The sequence below is a fragment of the Acartia tonsa genome, chromosome 2 (genome assembly GCF_053477335.1).
Source record: "Acartia tonsa isolate MP-2025a chromosome 2, ASM5347733v1, whole genome shotgun sequence".
NCBI lineage: Eukaryota > Metazoa > Arthropoda > Copepoda > Calanoida > Acartiidae > Acartia > Acartia tonsa.
Window position 1 is genome coordinate 58,943,846 of NC_137261.1, and position 17,342 is coordinate 58,961,187.

At 33.0% G+C, this 17,342-nt stretch overlaps 1 pseudogene across 1 annotated transcript; it reads left to right on the plus strand.

The window, feature by feature from the left end:
• Positions 1-10,014: 10,014 nt before the first annotated feature.
• LOC145312230 (protein gooseberry-neuro pseudogene) lies at positions 10,015-11,369 on the plus strand (annotated as a pseudogene). The gene has a single exon (XR_013876962.1). The product of XR_013876962.1 is annotated as a protein gooseberry-neuro pseudogene (transcript).
• Positions 11,370-17,342: the final 5,973 nt, after the last annotated feature.

Here is a 17,342-nt window from a genome sequence, read left to right on the forward strand (position 1 = left end):
TTATGATTAGGATGAAATAAGGTTTGACAAGAGAAACTGTTTGCAAATCATTTCACAATAATCTCTAATTGCCAAAATTTTAGGTTCTCCGTGAGGGTGGGGTTCTGAAGACATTATTTGTTTACCTGTAATTATTCTGTGAGCTTTGCGCTTTTTACCAATCTATCATTGGCTTCAGTGTCATAGATAGTAACCTCTCCAATAAATAATTTACATTGTTAGTAAATATTTTCAAATTTTGTCACAACCATAGTATACCTAAGCAACATAAAACTACCATAGTCCAATAATAGTTTGCCACTTATTCTATATCAGGTTTGTTAGCAGAAAGCTCGAAATTTCCACAGTAACATAAGAACTGGTAAAAATTTCATAACGAATAATAACAGGACACAAACAAAAATGCATAAATTCAGGATCTTTGTGATTGTACTTTCCACAGTTATGTTCTGTATCCAGCTGAAAATAGCAACAATGAACCTAATCTCACCTCCTACAGTTGACTCAAGTAGGAAAATAGATATAACAGAAATCAGATTGCCTCTTATAACTGTTTGTCTGACAAATAAAACCAATTTTGACAAGCTTTCTGAGTTGGGATACAAGGATTTGCATGATTTCTATAAGGGAAAGAACTCAAACTCTATGACAAAAAGATCATGGGGAAATCATGTTAACATGACATTTGATCAAATTTTAGAAGAAGTTTATAAAGTGAATAAATTTGACAAAATCAAACTCTGGGAGGATAGTAAAATATCTACCAGAATTGTGTTTCTACCTGGTTTTGGATTTTGCAAAGAATACACTGACTTTGACCATACAAAAGAACTAATGTTTACATTTAAACCTACTGATAAGTCAACAAGGATGAGAATATTCATCACCAACAAAGATTACAGAAGTTACTTTTCCCCTGCTTTTTCATCCCACACAGGAAGTATCATCAATGTTGGTCTTGAAGAGCACCATTACATCAATGTTCAAGTAAAGATAATATCATCTGAACCCTATACACAAGACTTCAATGTTGCAAAAAGTAAGAAATATGAAAATTGTGTAGATCAAGCAATTCAGTTCCATGTTACAAACAAAGTTGGCTGCAATCCACCATGGTTATCAAAATATAATCGCTGCAATGGGACATATGAAAATGATTTCTTGGATAATGCTACAGATTTTAGAAAAGAATATGTAGAGAAACTAGTATCATTAGAGAACACTAAAATAGAAGAAGACTGTATGGGCACTGTTACCACACTTTTCAAAATTGAAACCAGAAAAATTCCTTCAAACATGTTTACCAAACTTACTTATGGAAAAGCTCTCATAAAGTTTATCCAAAAAGTTGAAGTAACAGAAGCAGTGTACAACTACAGTCTCTTTCAGTACATCATTGATGTTGGTAGTTCATTGGGACTCTGGCTAGGTTTGTCAATGCTTGGAATCTATGATTTCTTCACAGATGCATGGCATATCATCAAGAACTTTAGAATTAGTAAGTTAATAAGTAAGTTGTAGGTTACTACAATTCAAACATCAGAAAATTTTAATGATAATCTATAAAATATCATCTATAAAAAAGACTTATCAAATTTTGTTTCCAATACTTTAAACATTTCATATCAAATTTTTGTGATGAATGACTTTATAGCTGACTTAATTAGGTATGTGACTATATTGTGAAAATTGTGATATTGTATCCATAGGTAATCATCGAAGATACTTAGGATATGAAATATGCATTAGAGAAATACCAAGAGAGAGAGAAAAATATAACTTTTACTGTGTTAAAATTTCTATTTATGCATATATAATGTGATTAGTTAACATAAATATGTAATTAAATTCTTAATGTTGTTAGGTATAAGTTTTTTATTGTGTTCTTTATAATAAATCTAAATGTCTATTTTATTTCTGTACCGCTGTTCTATCGACTTTAATCTTTGCATGGTGATTCCTGTAACAAATAGGTTATCATTAGAAAGCGTTACAACTCTGGAATCGTTACTACAAAGTCCGTAAGTCCATCTTTTTTACTTTTTAATTAGTAATTTTATCACATTTGCATATTTACATTTATAATTTTGCGAAGACTAGCTTAAATGAACTTAATATTCTACTTATTTAGATCTGACACTTTACTACAAGTGTTTATATTCGTTTGTCGTACTGACTAATTTTAGAGCTTCGCTTTGATAAATGTTGTCATCCTTGTTTAAAAGGAATTAATAATTGTCTCATATTTCATTTCCTTCCGTTTCTTCAGGGATCTAAAGGGATTAGACAATGGCCAATAAATTGATGTACATCCCCAATTGTGATACACATGATTACACTTTCTGTAGATTATAATTAGTGGTCGAAAAGTTTGGATACCCCACGAATATATTATTATATATATATAACGAACTTTATTATAAAACTTTTGGGACTAAAGTAAAAAACATCACAAACTCCCCTCCCTTCCCTGCGGTTCCTAATGACGTTAATTAATTAATGATTCATTTAATTTAGGTTTTTATTTCCGGAAGAATAAAAGAAAGAATAAAAAAAAAGATGGCAACATCCATAAGTAGCGAAGCACAAAAACATACAAAATGAATGAAAGCGAAGATGTTCAGTTGATAAATGTGCAATAATACTTAGAAATCACCAAACCTTTTTGAAATATTGATAAACAAGGATGGCAACATCCATAAAATCGAAGCTCTAATACGGTAGGATAAACAAACATTAACACTGCATAAATACAGGATAATGTTTAAGGACATACTTACATTTTTAGGACTTGATTATAAAGATGAATCGATAATAACATTGTACTTTGTTGTCCTAGGAATCAGTACTCCAAAAATCAGATCACTCGGGTAATTATATCACATCAAAAAGTTTTAATAAGTTAAAAATCAATATGTTAAAATGGACGTACGGACATTCTTGTAACAATTATAGAGTTGCTACGCTTTCTAAATCGTACCTAACTGCTGCAGATTTAACATGCAAAGTTTGAATTCAATAGGACAATTATAACATGCCTAAATTAACGATAAAATGTTATTTTGTTGTATAACATTTAATTAAGATAGTAAAATTTAATGACAGAAGCATAATGATTGCCTAAACTATGCTTGAAAATTATAATTAGATTTGCCAATTAACAACGAATTTATGCTTAATAAAAAATCACGAAACCTTTCGACATATTTTTCGAAGGGTCTACTTTACAATGGATTTAGTAGAGTATAGGTGGATATTATGACAGGAACTTAGTTTGCTAAAATGGACCTCATTTATTGGTCAGATCGTTAATCCAATAGGAAAAGAGGGGATGGGTAAAGGGAGTGGATGGGGAGTATATCTTTATTTTAGGCAGCTGCGAGCATCACATTATCAGGGGGTACATGAAAATCTGGTGCAACATCCAAGTAATAATATATCCAATGAGCTAATATTTATGAGTTTGCTTACAACTTTGGAACCAAGCTTACAACGATGTTAAGCATCTAAAAGTAGTCAGCAATAGACCCATTAATTTAGTGGGTCTCACACAGGAATATACAGAGGGGAAAGGGAACATGTTCCCGCATTTTTTGGCTTAAAAACAAGCCATAAGTGGTCAAACTTTTCCACATTGTAAAGATATAATTTTAAAAATCTTATGGAATATGCATTGATATAATGACCAGGAATAAATTTTCGTCAATTTAGGTTGCTAACTTGGACATCAATAATTGGTCAGTTTGTTTATCCAGTGGGAGAGAAGGGGATGGGGTATAGGGGGTGGATTAGGGTTTGTTACTTTAGCCAGCTGCCTACAAGTTTCTTTTTATTAGAGTACATGATAATCTGATGTAAAATCCATAAAAAAAAATAAATCCATTGTTATACATAATGGAGGCAAAAAAGTTTTTCTATCTTTTAAATACCAGAAAAGTGCAAAGAAAAAAATTATTCTAATGTTAATCTATTTAAAGTCAACCTCGGCGGGATTTTGAAAAGGGTATTAACACAAGGAAATTCTAATATATGTGAGTTTACAAGTTCTAAAAACATTTCCCAACATTGTAAATACAGTTTAATCACAGTTCTATATCAGTACAGGTTGAACTGTTAATGTCATGTGATAGCGGATAGTTGAAGGTCCTTGGCCCCAATGTTTTGTGAGTTTTAAGTGACAAAAGTATAATAATAATAACCAAATGTTGGGTGGTCAATTTTGACGTTCTGCCGAAACAGCGACAAAAAGACGTCGTTTTTGCAAAAATTAATTTTTTTGCCTACTTCATCAATTTAGAAAGTCGAGGGAAAATTTTTTGGGAAGGGTGCTTTTTTACGTTGTCTTCGCCCCAAGAGAGCAGATTGAAATCTGCTTATTTGTTTTAGCTTTTAAAATTTGGGGGGGGGGTGCTTTTTTTGGGTTGGTGGTGTCCCACTCCTTAAGAACGTAGCCTAAAACCACAACAGGATCAGTAGGTATATTCCATGAAGAGTAGAGCCCAATAGGTTCAGCGGTTACTGAGACTATAAGCTTCAGAGAGACAGACATCGTTCTACTTTTTATTAAAGATTACAATTATAAAATCACAACTCATGACAAGGCTAATTTTAATTTTCTTGGACATTTTAGAAACACCGTTAATTTTGTTGTCCACTGTGAGCTACAATTAAATCAAGACAAAAGTAAGTGCCGAGCCCTGGGACCTATGTAGGGTGAAAATAGACATAAATCCTTGATGATTCCAGGTGGAGACAAAATATTTCAGCGGGGTCTTTTGGTTTTTTTTCAATTTTAAGTTCTGAAAAAAAATTGAAAAAAATATGAAAATCTTTAATAAAAAACAAACAAAAAATAATTTTTAATATTTTTTTTTATTAAAAGATACAAACAACTTATATACATACTATAAGCCTTAAAAAATTCATAATTTTCAAATTTAGACCTTCAATATAAAGATTTTTAGAAAAAACCTAACAACAAATTCTAACATACTTCTGATCAACATAGCAATAAAACGTCTTTTGCAAAATTTTTATCATCAAAAATAAATAGCACTTACTAAAGACTTTTTTTCATTTAAACTTATACTTTTTGCATTAATCAACTATAAAGATTGATTTTTTTTTAAAAAAAGGTTGCGTGATTTTTTATTCATAATTCATTGCCCAATTTTGAGATTCAGACAAAAAACCTTATTGCTTTATATCAGGTGATACTCTACTAGCAGCGGCTATGCCTCTAGAGGCATATAGGGGCCCTAGGGTTGGGAGGGAAGTCGAACCTCCCTCACAATTTTTAATTTTTTTTTTATAGAAAAAGTTGAAAATATTTATTTTGGAGAGTTAATTTTCTTGGGATGGTGATGGTAACCTTCCCTAAAATAGTTATAAACCTTACCAGGACATATGAGAAGCTACCATGTAAAGGAGAACCATATCGTTTCAGTGGTTAGTGAGATCCCTTGGTGCACAAAGACTCACATAGAACATGTTACTTTATTATTAAGATATATATATACACAGAAGCTCTACAATCAGAGTATGTCTGTTTGTACATCAGTCTGTATAAAAACAATATATTTATTTGGTACTAGTGGCTACGCCCCTAGAGGCCTTTAGGGGCACTTGAGAGGGGAAGAAGTGGTTGAATTCTACAATTAGATTTTTATTTTGGGCTTAAAAAGAAAAAGTTATTTTTGTGTGTGTAATGGGGTCCTTTTTTAGGGGGTGATTTCTCCTAGGATGGTGGAGGTATCCTCCTAAAAAAGTTATAAACCTTCCAAGGACCAATGAGAAGCTACATAGAAAAAAAGAACTATTGATCATTGTTACATACTATTCAGGGATCTAAAGGGATAAGACAATGACCGCTAAATTGATTTACATTCCGAAATATGATACATGGATATCCCTTCTTTTCAGTTAATGGTTGAAATGTTGGGCACTTAATTTAATGAACCAACCAAACAAAAAACGCAACAAGTCCCCTAAGTAGTTAAGCCAACGAATAACAAATTGCTATATTAAACTATGGGAACTAGTCTTATAAACAGCCCATTGTCCCATCTTGCTCTGATTAATATATCTTTGCATCTGTATGTTAAACTTGCTATTTTCTTTATTTGTATTCTTTTGAGGTTGATAATTACAATTATGTTTTATAAAATGGAAAAAGAACACTTTAATCATAATTCAAGATAAAAATTATTTTATCACTAGCGGTTTTGCCCCTAGAGGCATCTAGGGGCCCTTGATAAGTGGGGGGAAGTTGACCCCTCCCCTACTTTCAGTTGTAGTATGTAAAAGAAAAAGTTTTTTTTAAATGGTGGTTAGGAACTCATTTTTTTTCTAAACTCAAAACTTCTCAGGACCATGAAAAGCTGGAACTAAAAGTTAAGCGGTTATAAAGAATCTTAGGTACCGACAGACACCCACACACATATCCACACAAACAGACAGACACAGAAACTGTTATTTTTATATAAGGATTAATAGACACTAAACTACTCCTTTATATGTTGATCCTTTTATCAGTCTAAAAGATAGGTCAATAAAGAAGAACCAAATTGGTCCAGCGGTTAGCAAGAACTTTAGGCACAGACAGAAAAAAACACATGGACATCCTATCTTTTTTATACAGAGATATAACTTTTAAACAATAGCAAAACATTTTTTTAGATGATATTTCTTTCCCTGCTTTAAAGCACTATTTATGATACAAAATATATTGATGTCTTTTTGTCCATCTTTCTGACGCTTAAGAACTGATATGGTTCTTTTTTTACTTTACTATGTAGCTTCTCATTGGTCCTTGGAAGGTTTATAACTTCTTTTGGGATGGTACCTCTACCTCCCTAAGAGAAATCGCCCCTTAAAAAAGGACCCCACAACACATAAAAAAAAACTTTTTCTTTTTAAGCCTAAAATAAAAATATAGTTGTTGAATTCAACCCCTTCTTCCCATCTTAAGTGCCCCTAAAGGCCTCTATGGGCGTAGCTGCTAGTACCAAATAAATATATTCTGTATTGTTTTTATACAGACGGATGAACAAACAGACATACTCTGATTGTAGAGCTTCTGTGTATATATGTATGTATCTTTATAATAAAGTAACAGATTCTATGTGAGTCTTTGTGCACCAAGGGATCTCACTAACCACTGAAACGATATGGTTCTCCTTTACATGGTAGCTTCTCATATGTCCTGGTAAGGTTTATAACTATTTTGGGAAGGGTACCACCACTATCCCAAGAGAATTAACTCTCCAAAATAAATGTTTTTCTGTGTATATATGTATCTTTATAATAAAGTAACAGGTTCTATGTGAGTCTTTGTGCACCAAGGGATCTCACTAACCACTGAAACGATATGGTTCTCCTTTACATGGTAGCTTCTCATATGTCCTGGTAAGGTTTATAACTATTTTGGGAAGGGTACCACCACTATCCCAAGAGAATTAACTCTCCAAAATAAATGTTTTTAACTTTTTCATTAAAAAAAACTGTAATTGTAAGGGGGGGGTTCGACTTCCCCCCCAACCCAAGGGCCTCATACGCCTCTAGAGGCATAGCCGCTACTAGTAGATTATCCCTTAATATAAAGTAGTAAGGTTTTTTGTCTGAATCTTAAAATTAGGCAATTAATTATGAAGAAAAAAATCACACAACCTTTCTTTTAAAAAAAGTCAATCTTTAAAGTTAATTAATGTGATAAGTATAAGTTTAAATGAAAAAAAAACTTTAGTAAGTGCTATTTATTTTTGATGATAAAAATTTTGCAAAAGACGTTTTATTGCTATGTTGATCAGAAGTATGTTAGAATTTGTTGTTAGGTTTTTTCTAAAAATCTTTATATTGAAAGTCTAAATTTAAAAATTGTGATTTTTTTAAAGCTTATAGTATTTATATAAGTTGTTTGTATCTTTTAATAAAAAAAAATATTGAAAATTATTTTTTGTTTGTTTTTTATTAAAGATTTTCATATTTTTTTTTTTTTTTTTCAGAACTTAAAATTGAAAAAAAAACAAAAGACCCCGCTGAAATATTTTGTCTCCACCTGGAATCATCAAGGATTTATGTCTATTTTCACCCTACATAGGTCCCAGGGCTCGGCACTTACTTTTGTCTTGATTCAATTGTAGCTCACAGTGTGTCCCTTTTCTAAAAGTCAGGGGGGGGGGGGTAAGAAGAAAGTGGTGGTCCAAATAATAAATAGAGTAAAGTTAAAATAAGGTTATTAAAGAGGGTTGAGGGAGGGGGGAGGGGTATTGTTGGATGTACAGAGAGTGTTGACAACTATAGAAAGACGCCGCGCTCAATTATTCTTATTCTTTATCCGATGGTCAAAGTCACCCAGGAGTAGGAGAATGTACACTTGTTTTTAAAAGTATATAGGCAAATAACCCCACTATAATCGGGGAGAGAGGGGACATTTGGCTGTTTATTAGACTATTCTCAAAGATTATTGAAATAACGTTTTCTAATTCGTTGCTTAGCAATTTTATGGACTTTTGATTGGTTGGTTCATCAAGTTAAGTGTCCAACCACTTATTGTATCATACAGAAGGGTACATCCTTAATAATGATACACAAAATAACCCCTTCTGTAGACTACAACTAGGGATTAAAACGTCAGGCACTTAACTTAATGAACCAACCACTCAAATTTCAATAATTCAACCAAATTTGTTGAGCCAACGAATGAGAAAACGTTATTATAAAACTTTGGGGACTAGTGTAATAAACATCCCAATGTCCAACCCAACCCTGTCCAAAGCCTATGATTCTTCTTTTCCAATCTTACATTGAGGGGAGGGAAAGGACAATATTGGTGAAAATTTATCTATAGCTCTGACTTTCTACCTACCATATTCAAGCAATAAATGTATAAGTATAAAAGTATAATTTATACAACTAACTGGCCAAAGTGGTGAAGACCCTTTTCGCCTGCTTTAGTTCCTTTATTATTCTATAAATTATTGGGTTTTTAAAGGATGCAATATTAATTCATTGTTAAATAGATTATCATTAAAATAAATAAAAACATAGATAAAAATCGATCACATGAAGCAATTGAATTAAGAAAATTATAAAATTAAGTAAATTATAATTCAGCGACTCAGTGATGATTACATTTCCGACGCTTTTAGCTGATTTAAAAGGCATATTACATATAGCTTATGCCCCTTAATATTCAAGCCACTAAAGGTAGAATTTTATTATGAGACTAGAATATGATTTAGTATATAAAAGTATAGCATCTTATTACAGACAATTTGCCGCGAATAACAAAATAGAAATAAAAAGCACGGCCTTCAGGCTCTCGGGGCTTACAAAACTGGTTTCAATCTTATAATTTCATATTGTAATATCCACGGACAGCTGTCTATAAAACGACGATGTGATTAATAACTATTTTAGTCTTAAAACAAAATACTTATGACAAATTTAATCGTTTTTTTTTTCAGCAACTTATTGTACAATATCATATTGTAAATAAACCCATTGTATAAAGTAGTAATGTTTTTTGTCTGTAGCTTAAGATTTATATAACTACTCAACTGATTTAGTTCTCCATTTCATAGAAGCTTCACATAGATCCTAGGATGGTTTTGGGCTATGTTATTCAAAGATTTGGGTAATGGGTTGGTCTTAGGATAGATTTTCGATCTTCGAATACAGCGCCACTAGATGCTAAGGGCGCTCCCACTCTTTTGTACTATAGAACGAATAGATTTTGAGAGTTATAGAGTTGTTTCGTTAAAAAGGTTAATGGAAAAACATGTAGAAAATATTTAAAAAACTCTAACTCTAAAATCACAGAATTGGTTCATTTCTTTTATGGTCAATCTTCTTTTGACTCCTGAAAGGTGGGGGGAGTGTTGGAGGGGGGAGGGGGATTATACAGGTGGTTGAAAGGGTAAAGGGAGGGGGGGTAGTGGGGTGATGAAAGGAGAATTGAATGGGAAATGAAGGAGATAAGGAGAACTTCACCTTTCCAAGGTGGTCAGTTACATTTTGACTTTCAGACCATTAACACCTAATTTAGTTAAAATTAGTCACAGTTTTGCTTACAAATTATAATCTTAAAAATGACATTGCTACAAACTTTTGCTAATTATCACGGCCAAGGCCGTGTCAACCAGTTGGGCGGAGTCTTCATAAACGGCCGGCCGCTGCCTAATCATATACGATTGAAGATTATAGAGCTGGCTGCGGCTGGAGTGCGGCCGTGTGTGATCAGCCGGCAGCTGCGTGTGAGCCACGGGTGTGTGTCTAAGATATTGAATAGATACCAGGAGACTGGAAGTATAAAGCCCGGAATCATAGGAGGTAGTGGTGGGAAGAATAATAACAACAAAGCTGTGGATAAGTGTTCACAAGATGAGACTATAGACAAAAGAATTGAGGAGTACAGAGCAGAGAATCCAGGAATATTTAGCTGGGAAATCAGAGATAAATTAGTAGAGGAGGGGGTGTGTAGCCCTGATAATGCTCCCAGTGTTTCCTCTATTTCTAGAATGTTAAAACAAGAACAGGACACAACACAGGAGCATAACATTAATACAAGTATTCATTCTACTCCTACCCATAGCATCCATGGCATTCTGGGCACTTCAGATGATGAAGATATAATTACAGAACCTGGACTAAAAATCCAGAGAAAGGAACGGAAGGCCAGGACAACCTTCAGTAATGGTCAGCTGGAGATGTTGGAGCAGTATTTCCAGAGGTCTCAGTATCCAGATGTGTACACCAGGGAGGAGATAGGTCACAAGACTGGCATGTCAGAAACCAGAATCCAGGTATGGTTCTCCAACCGTAGGGCCAGGTTTAGGAAACAGTTACAGGGTGGAGCAGGAGTAGGTAGCAGCTCAGCTGGTATGACAGCTGTTGTACCTGGACATCATAACAATGTCTCACCAGGAGGAGGACTGGGTCTGCCAGGGGTACTGCCAGCTAATTCTGGTGGAGCTGGATCTATACCTGGATACCAGCAGGACAACACTCATGTATCTCCATATTATTATAATTACAACTACAACCATCTGATGAACATGTATCCCGACTACAGCCAACAATATAATAATCTAATTCAACAACAACAAAATTTAACCAAAACCACTGCGGATGAAACCAAATTTGACTATTCCACCAACCAATCATCATACAGTCCCAAATATTCTGATAAAGAAATGGCTCATTATAGAAATTCTTTGGCTGCCAGCTTTAATCAACTTTCTTATTTTGGCGTTTAATTTTTAATAAATTGTGTTTTATTAATAATTTTTCTATTCATTCTGTCTCTATTCATTATTATAAAAATATGTACTTGATTATAAATAAACTTTATATGTAAAAAAGAAAAATATTGTATTATTTATTTTAAGAAAATGTTAAGAAAAAATAACCAAAAAATCACCAAACCTTTACCTTATGAAATCAAAAGCGTTGCTTTTCTACAATCATGATCAGTCTGTCAGTAAAAAAAATCTCCATTTAAAAAAAAAAGATGATTTTGTAACGAAATTTTTACATTATATGTATTTTGCATGATTTGCTTATTCACTATTACATTGAATTTTAAAATGGTGATTCCGTGTACGATAAAGCATTAAGCAATTAGTGAACTATCTCTATAATTAAGCCTAAAAAGCACGTCTATCTAAGCACATAGTTAAACCTGGATTGTTCAGATAACGCAGTAATATTTTTTCCAGTATAGCTTCGAAACCGATTAATATCCGCAGTATTAGAACCGGCTCTCAGCCATGCTAAAAAAATCATGTATAGCATCATTTCGCTGGTATTAATAAAAAAAATCATAAGATTAGGCCCCTCAAGTCTAACAAAACAGTTATTAATTTTAATATATATAACTAATCTTCAATAATAAAATTGTCCTTCTAATTTGTTGAGCTTCGCTTTTATGGATGTTGTCATCCTTGTAATTTTTATGTTATTGCGTTAATTTGTAATTGACAGTACAAAGCTCTGTATTGCAAATAATAATTTTTGCATTTTATAGAAATTATTGAAATGAAGATTAGATTATTCCAATATCCATTATTTAAAGTAGTAGGGTTTTTGTCTAAAGCTTAAGATCTCAAATACTAAACCGATTAGGTTCTCTTTTATAGGTCTCTCTTTTATAGGCCATGTGTTGGTTTTAGGCTATTTTATTTTCAGATTTTGAATGGATTTAAGCTATTCTTTCACGTAGCCGATAATTTATATAAAAGAAATGAAAAAGATAGAGATATGTAAAGTTTTTTTTAAGTACTTACTTTTCAAAAAAGAATCAAATATTTGAAATACTAAGATTTGCTGTTATTAATGTTGTTATCCTTGTTAATCAGAAAACTATTGGTTTCAAAGTTTTAACACTACAAGTTTTGAACCAACCAATCAAAATTCAGTAAAAGTGCCAACATTTTTTAGGCCAATAATTAAGATAACAGAGTTATAAAACTTTGGGGACTAGTGTAATTTAAAGAGCAAAGTCCCCTCCCCCTCCCTCCCTGTGTACAGGACCTCCCACATTCTGATTTAACAAGTTGACTTGTTTTGTGGGTGATTATTATTGCATTCATTACAACACACACAAAGACATCCTATTACTGATTACATCCGGAGCTTATTGTAATGGGGGCTATTTTAACCCCCCCCCCCCCACCCAATTTTATTGGCAATGGAATGCGCTATTACAATGTAATCATCCTACCCATAAAATGGCTAAATTTAACACCTAGGTTTAGTTTTTAAATATATTTAATTTTAATTATTTAAAACTCTTTGATTACAAGAACCTTTGTCTAAATGTATTAAGTTTTTGTGGCAATTAACAAACAAACAAAATAATATGCTTTTATGATACAGGATTCTTTTAAAGGGCGTTTATATTAATTATTATCCACTATATTGTTTGACATTGTGTCGAATTGAACTAGGAATCACTTATTATGCCAAAATACCTAACAACCCTACCAAAATAATTTTTAAGAATAGTTATTAATTGCATCGCATTAAAACAGTTTTCCGCAGATATTAAAATGAAAAATGATGAGATTAAAATCAGTTTTGTTAGACCTGAGGGGCTTAAGTACAATACTGGTAATAATTATAGAAAATTGTCTGTAATACGATTCTGTAATCAGATATTAATCGGTTTCAAAGCCATACTGGAAACCATATTATATGACTCCAATATACCCAACTTTTAAAATGTACTAAAGCTTCGCTTCTGAAAAATATAATAAAAAAACTTTTAAAACCCGACTTTAAATTAAAGGATGCTAAATAGTAATAGATAATAATAATAAATAAATGAATGAACAAAGCTGTGATGAAAACTACAAACTAGGTGGTTCAGTGGTTCACAGGTGGCTTTAGGGGATGTTCTTACAAAATAACAGGATTTTTTTTCAATATAAACAGATTCATATCCGCTGGATTAGAACCGGTCCTCAGCCATACTGTAAAACCATGTATAGCATTGTATTACAGACAATTTTCTACGAATATTAAAAAAATCATAAAATTGGAACCAGTTTTAATCTTATAACTTTTCATTTTACTCTCCGCGGAGTGAAGTTTATATAGGTTCATGGAAGGTTTTTGACTATTTTGAGTCTCCCAATAGAAATGTCCCTCTCCAAAAGTACAATTTGGTACAAAAATTTTTAAATTTCTATAAATAATTTTCGTTGATTTATAAAAACAACTTTATAAATTTTATTAGTTTGTCGGTTTGTGGGTGTTAGGTTTCATACCCAAATAAGAGCAAATAGTTATTAATTAACTTTGCTGTAAATATGAAAAAATTCAGGGGGGGGGGAATATCGACAATTTAGCTTACTAATATGGACCTCATTTATTGGTCAATTCGTTCATCCAATATGAGGGGGTTAAAGTAGGTGGAGCGAATATTGGAATAGAAATTACACAAGTACCCAAACTTATCTAGTGTGTTAGCTCTAAAACTTTGGGATATTTTTTGGGGTTCGTTTAATATTGGTAGAGTCAAAACTTTTCAATCAATAACTTAAAATCTATAGATGGAGTAATTTTGTTCAGCAATTTACCGTCCATTCTCTTATCCCTTTAGATCCTACCTAAGGAGCTAAAAATATATTTTTTCAAAATAGTAGTTCAATGTGGGGTCTTTTCTAAAATGGGCGGAGTTTTAAATGTAATTATTTCAAAATAAGTGTACCAAGAAAGATTTCATTTTATCAAAATCACAGTACATCAACAACCCTAATAAGACTGATATCTAGCTGTGATATTAGAATATGAAGATACTCTAAAACCCGCCCAAAGTGTGAATGGATTTGTTGTAATTAGTACAAATGAGGAAGCAATGGATATATTTCTACTTGGATGTTGCACCAGAATTGCATGTACTCTGATAAAGTGATGCGTGTAGCTGGCTTGAATAACGTTTCTACTGGGCCCTATCTACCCCCTTTGCCCCATCTCCTCCTATGGGATGAATGAATTGACCAATAAACGATGCCCATATTTTTTTTCTACAATATATCCACGCATATCATATATCCATTCTCGCCAAAGTATCAATAGATTTGTTGTAATTATCACAAACGAGAAAACAATTACTTGAAGACAACTTTTAATTCATTCGTCAAAAACGAATTTTTCCTCCAACTTTAAAGTATCATAGTAATAATAGTTGTTTATCGCATTGTATTATAGTCAGCTTTCCGCGGATATTAAAAAGAAAACTTTTCAAATTAAACCAGTTTTGCCTTCCCCTAGGAATTGAAGGCACGGACTAACAAAACTAGTATAAATTTTATGATATTATTTTAATATCCGCGGAAATTGTCTTTAATACAAGGTTATGCATTGTATCTCATTTTAATTGTCAAAAAGTTCCGGCAAAATTATTTTTCTTTAGGTAAAGTATCCCTTCAAATATTCTTTCATTTAAAGTAATAGGGTTTTTTTTCTGAAGCTTAAGATTTTAATAACTACTTAACTGGTTATGTGTTCTGTAAAGGTTTTAGGCTATTTTTTAGATTTTGGATGGTTTTAAGCTATTTTTCTGCCATATCCTTAACAGCGTTACCTATCGAATGGGCAATCAAATTAATTAAGAAATTATAAATAATAATATTTTTGTTATTTATTAATTTTTATAGCAATAAAATTATATTTATTATGTATGCGTGTGGTCACTAAGATTTAATAGATTTAATAACCTAAAAGACATATTTATTGTGATATCTTTATTACTGGTAGCGATGCTAATCTAAACTAAAAACAAGTTCGTCGGTCTATAATCAAATGTCTAATGATTTCGAAAGATTTCCTTGGTCATTCATTAGGAAATATCATACGTAGTTTAGTTGGTAGTTATTAATGCTATTCTATTATATAATCTACTAGCGGCTACGCCCCTAGAGGCCTCTAGGGGCACTTGAGGAGGAGAGAGTCAAATTTGATAACCCAATTTCTTATTTTAAATTCTAAAAGAAAAAGTAAAAAAAAATTTGGGAGGGTGAAATTTTTTTTTTGGGGGGGGGGGGTACCCCCCCTCATTTTTAATTTTAGTTAAAAGAAATAAATAAAAAAAAAATTTTTTGGGGGGGGATTTTTCATTTTTGGGGGGGTTGGTTAGTTATAAACCTTCCCGGGACCTATGAGAAGCTACCCTGTTAAGGTGAATCCGATCGGTTCAGCGGTTAGCGAGATCCTTCGGTACAGACACACAGACACACAGATACACAGACACACAAAGAAACATCCTGTTACTTTAGTATAAGGACTAGCAGCTTCGCCCCTTGCCTCTAGGGGCTTTGCCCCAAGAGACAGACAGACAGACGGACAGACAGACGGACAGACAGACGGAAAGACATCGTTCTACTTTGTATTATAGATAATACAAAGTAGTACGATGTCTGTCTGTCTGTCCGTCTGTCTGTCTGTCTATCTGTCTATCTGAAGCTTAAGATCTCAATAACCACTGAACCTATTGGGCTCTCCTCTTCATGGAATATACCTACTGGTCCTTTGATTGTTTTAGCCTATTTTCTCGGGGGGTGGGACAATACCAACCCCCCGAAAAAAAAATGAAAAAATACCCCCACCCCAAAAAAATACATGTGGAGGGATCGCTATAATAATAATGAATTTTACAATTTGTGCAACCAGATTGCTATTCAATATCATGTGTAATTATTTAATAATATTTTTGCATATATTCAATACCATTACTAATAATTGTTCAGCTAACGAATTAATCTTAACCCTTACAGATTGGGGGGGGGGGGGGGGGTCATATTGACGCCCCCCCCCCCTCTATTTTTTCAATGTCATTTTTTTTGTAGGTAAGATAGAGAGTTGTGACTTCATGACTTTTTAAGTTTAGTAATTACACGTCGGCAAGAGTTGATTTTATTAGGATATCTGGTCTGTGTCGGTCGTGGTGTCCGGTCAAAGTCGGTTGGGTAGCACCAAAATTTTAAAAAATTCTAAATAAATCTTAATTTCTACATTATGACTTTTGTGTATAAGGTAGAAACCTAAAATTTTTTTGGTGAATATCAATGACCTTATGAGAAAAGTGGTGTTATGACCGTTTGACCGCACCCTGACCGACTTTATGACCGATTTTTGTCCGGCTTTTACTACAGACATATATCATGAATATCGTGGCTTCTATTACAGCTAGAGACCTATAAATTTTTTTGGTAAATCCTTGAGCAATAATAAACAGATAAAAATATTAATTGGCGCCGCCAACCGCCGTTTTACCGCCGTAACCGCCGAAAATGGCGGTTTCTGTTATTTTTCGTTTTTTGGCGATGATCAGAAAAAGTAATTTTTTTGTTATGAAAAATAAAAGTTCGTCCTAAAATTTGGTCATCCTAGCTGCAAAATTTAAATCTACAGCTGTTTTAAAATTTAGCGGCTGGCCGCTAAAAAGCGGCTAAGGAGCGGCCTGAACGCTATGACTAGAAAAAGTAATTTTCTCTAAAAATACACATGAACCACCAGAAAAAAATTTTACGTCTTTATCTGTAACAGAAGCCGAGATAGAGGGGGGAGTCAATATGACCCCCCCCCCCCCCCGATCTATTAAGGTGGGAATAGGGGCCCGATCTGTAAGGGTTAATTGTTTCTATTTATAATCATATTAGTATCCCTATAGGGAATGGAGGGGGGATATTGCTGCACCTACAAGTAACATGTATGAGTTTGCTGCACCTACAAGTAACATGTGATAAGCGCTGCATCTAAAGTAACATGATCCAAAATTTCCTTTTTTTCTTTTTAAATCTAAATAAGTCAAAAATAGGGTGATCAAAAATCTTGGG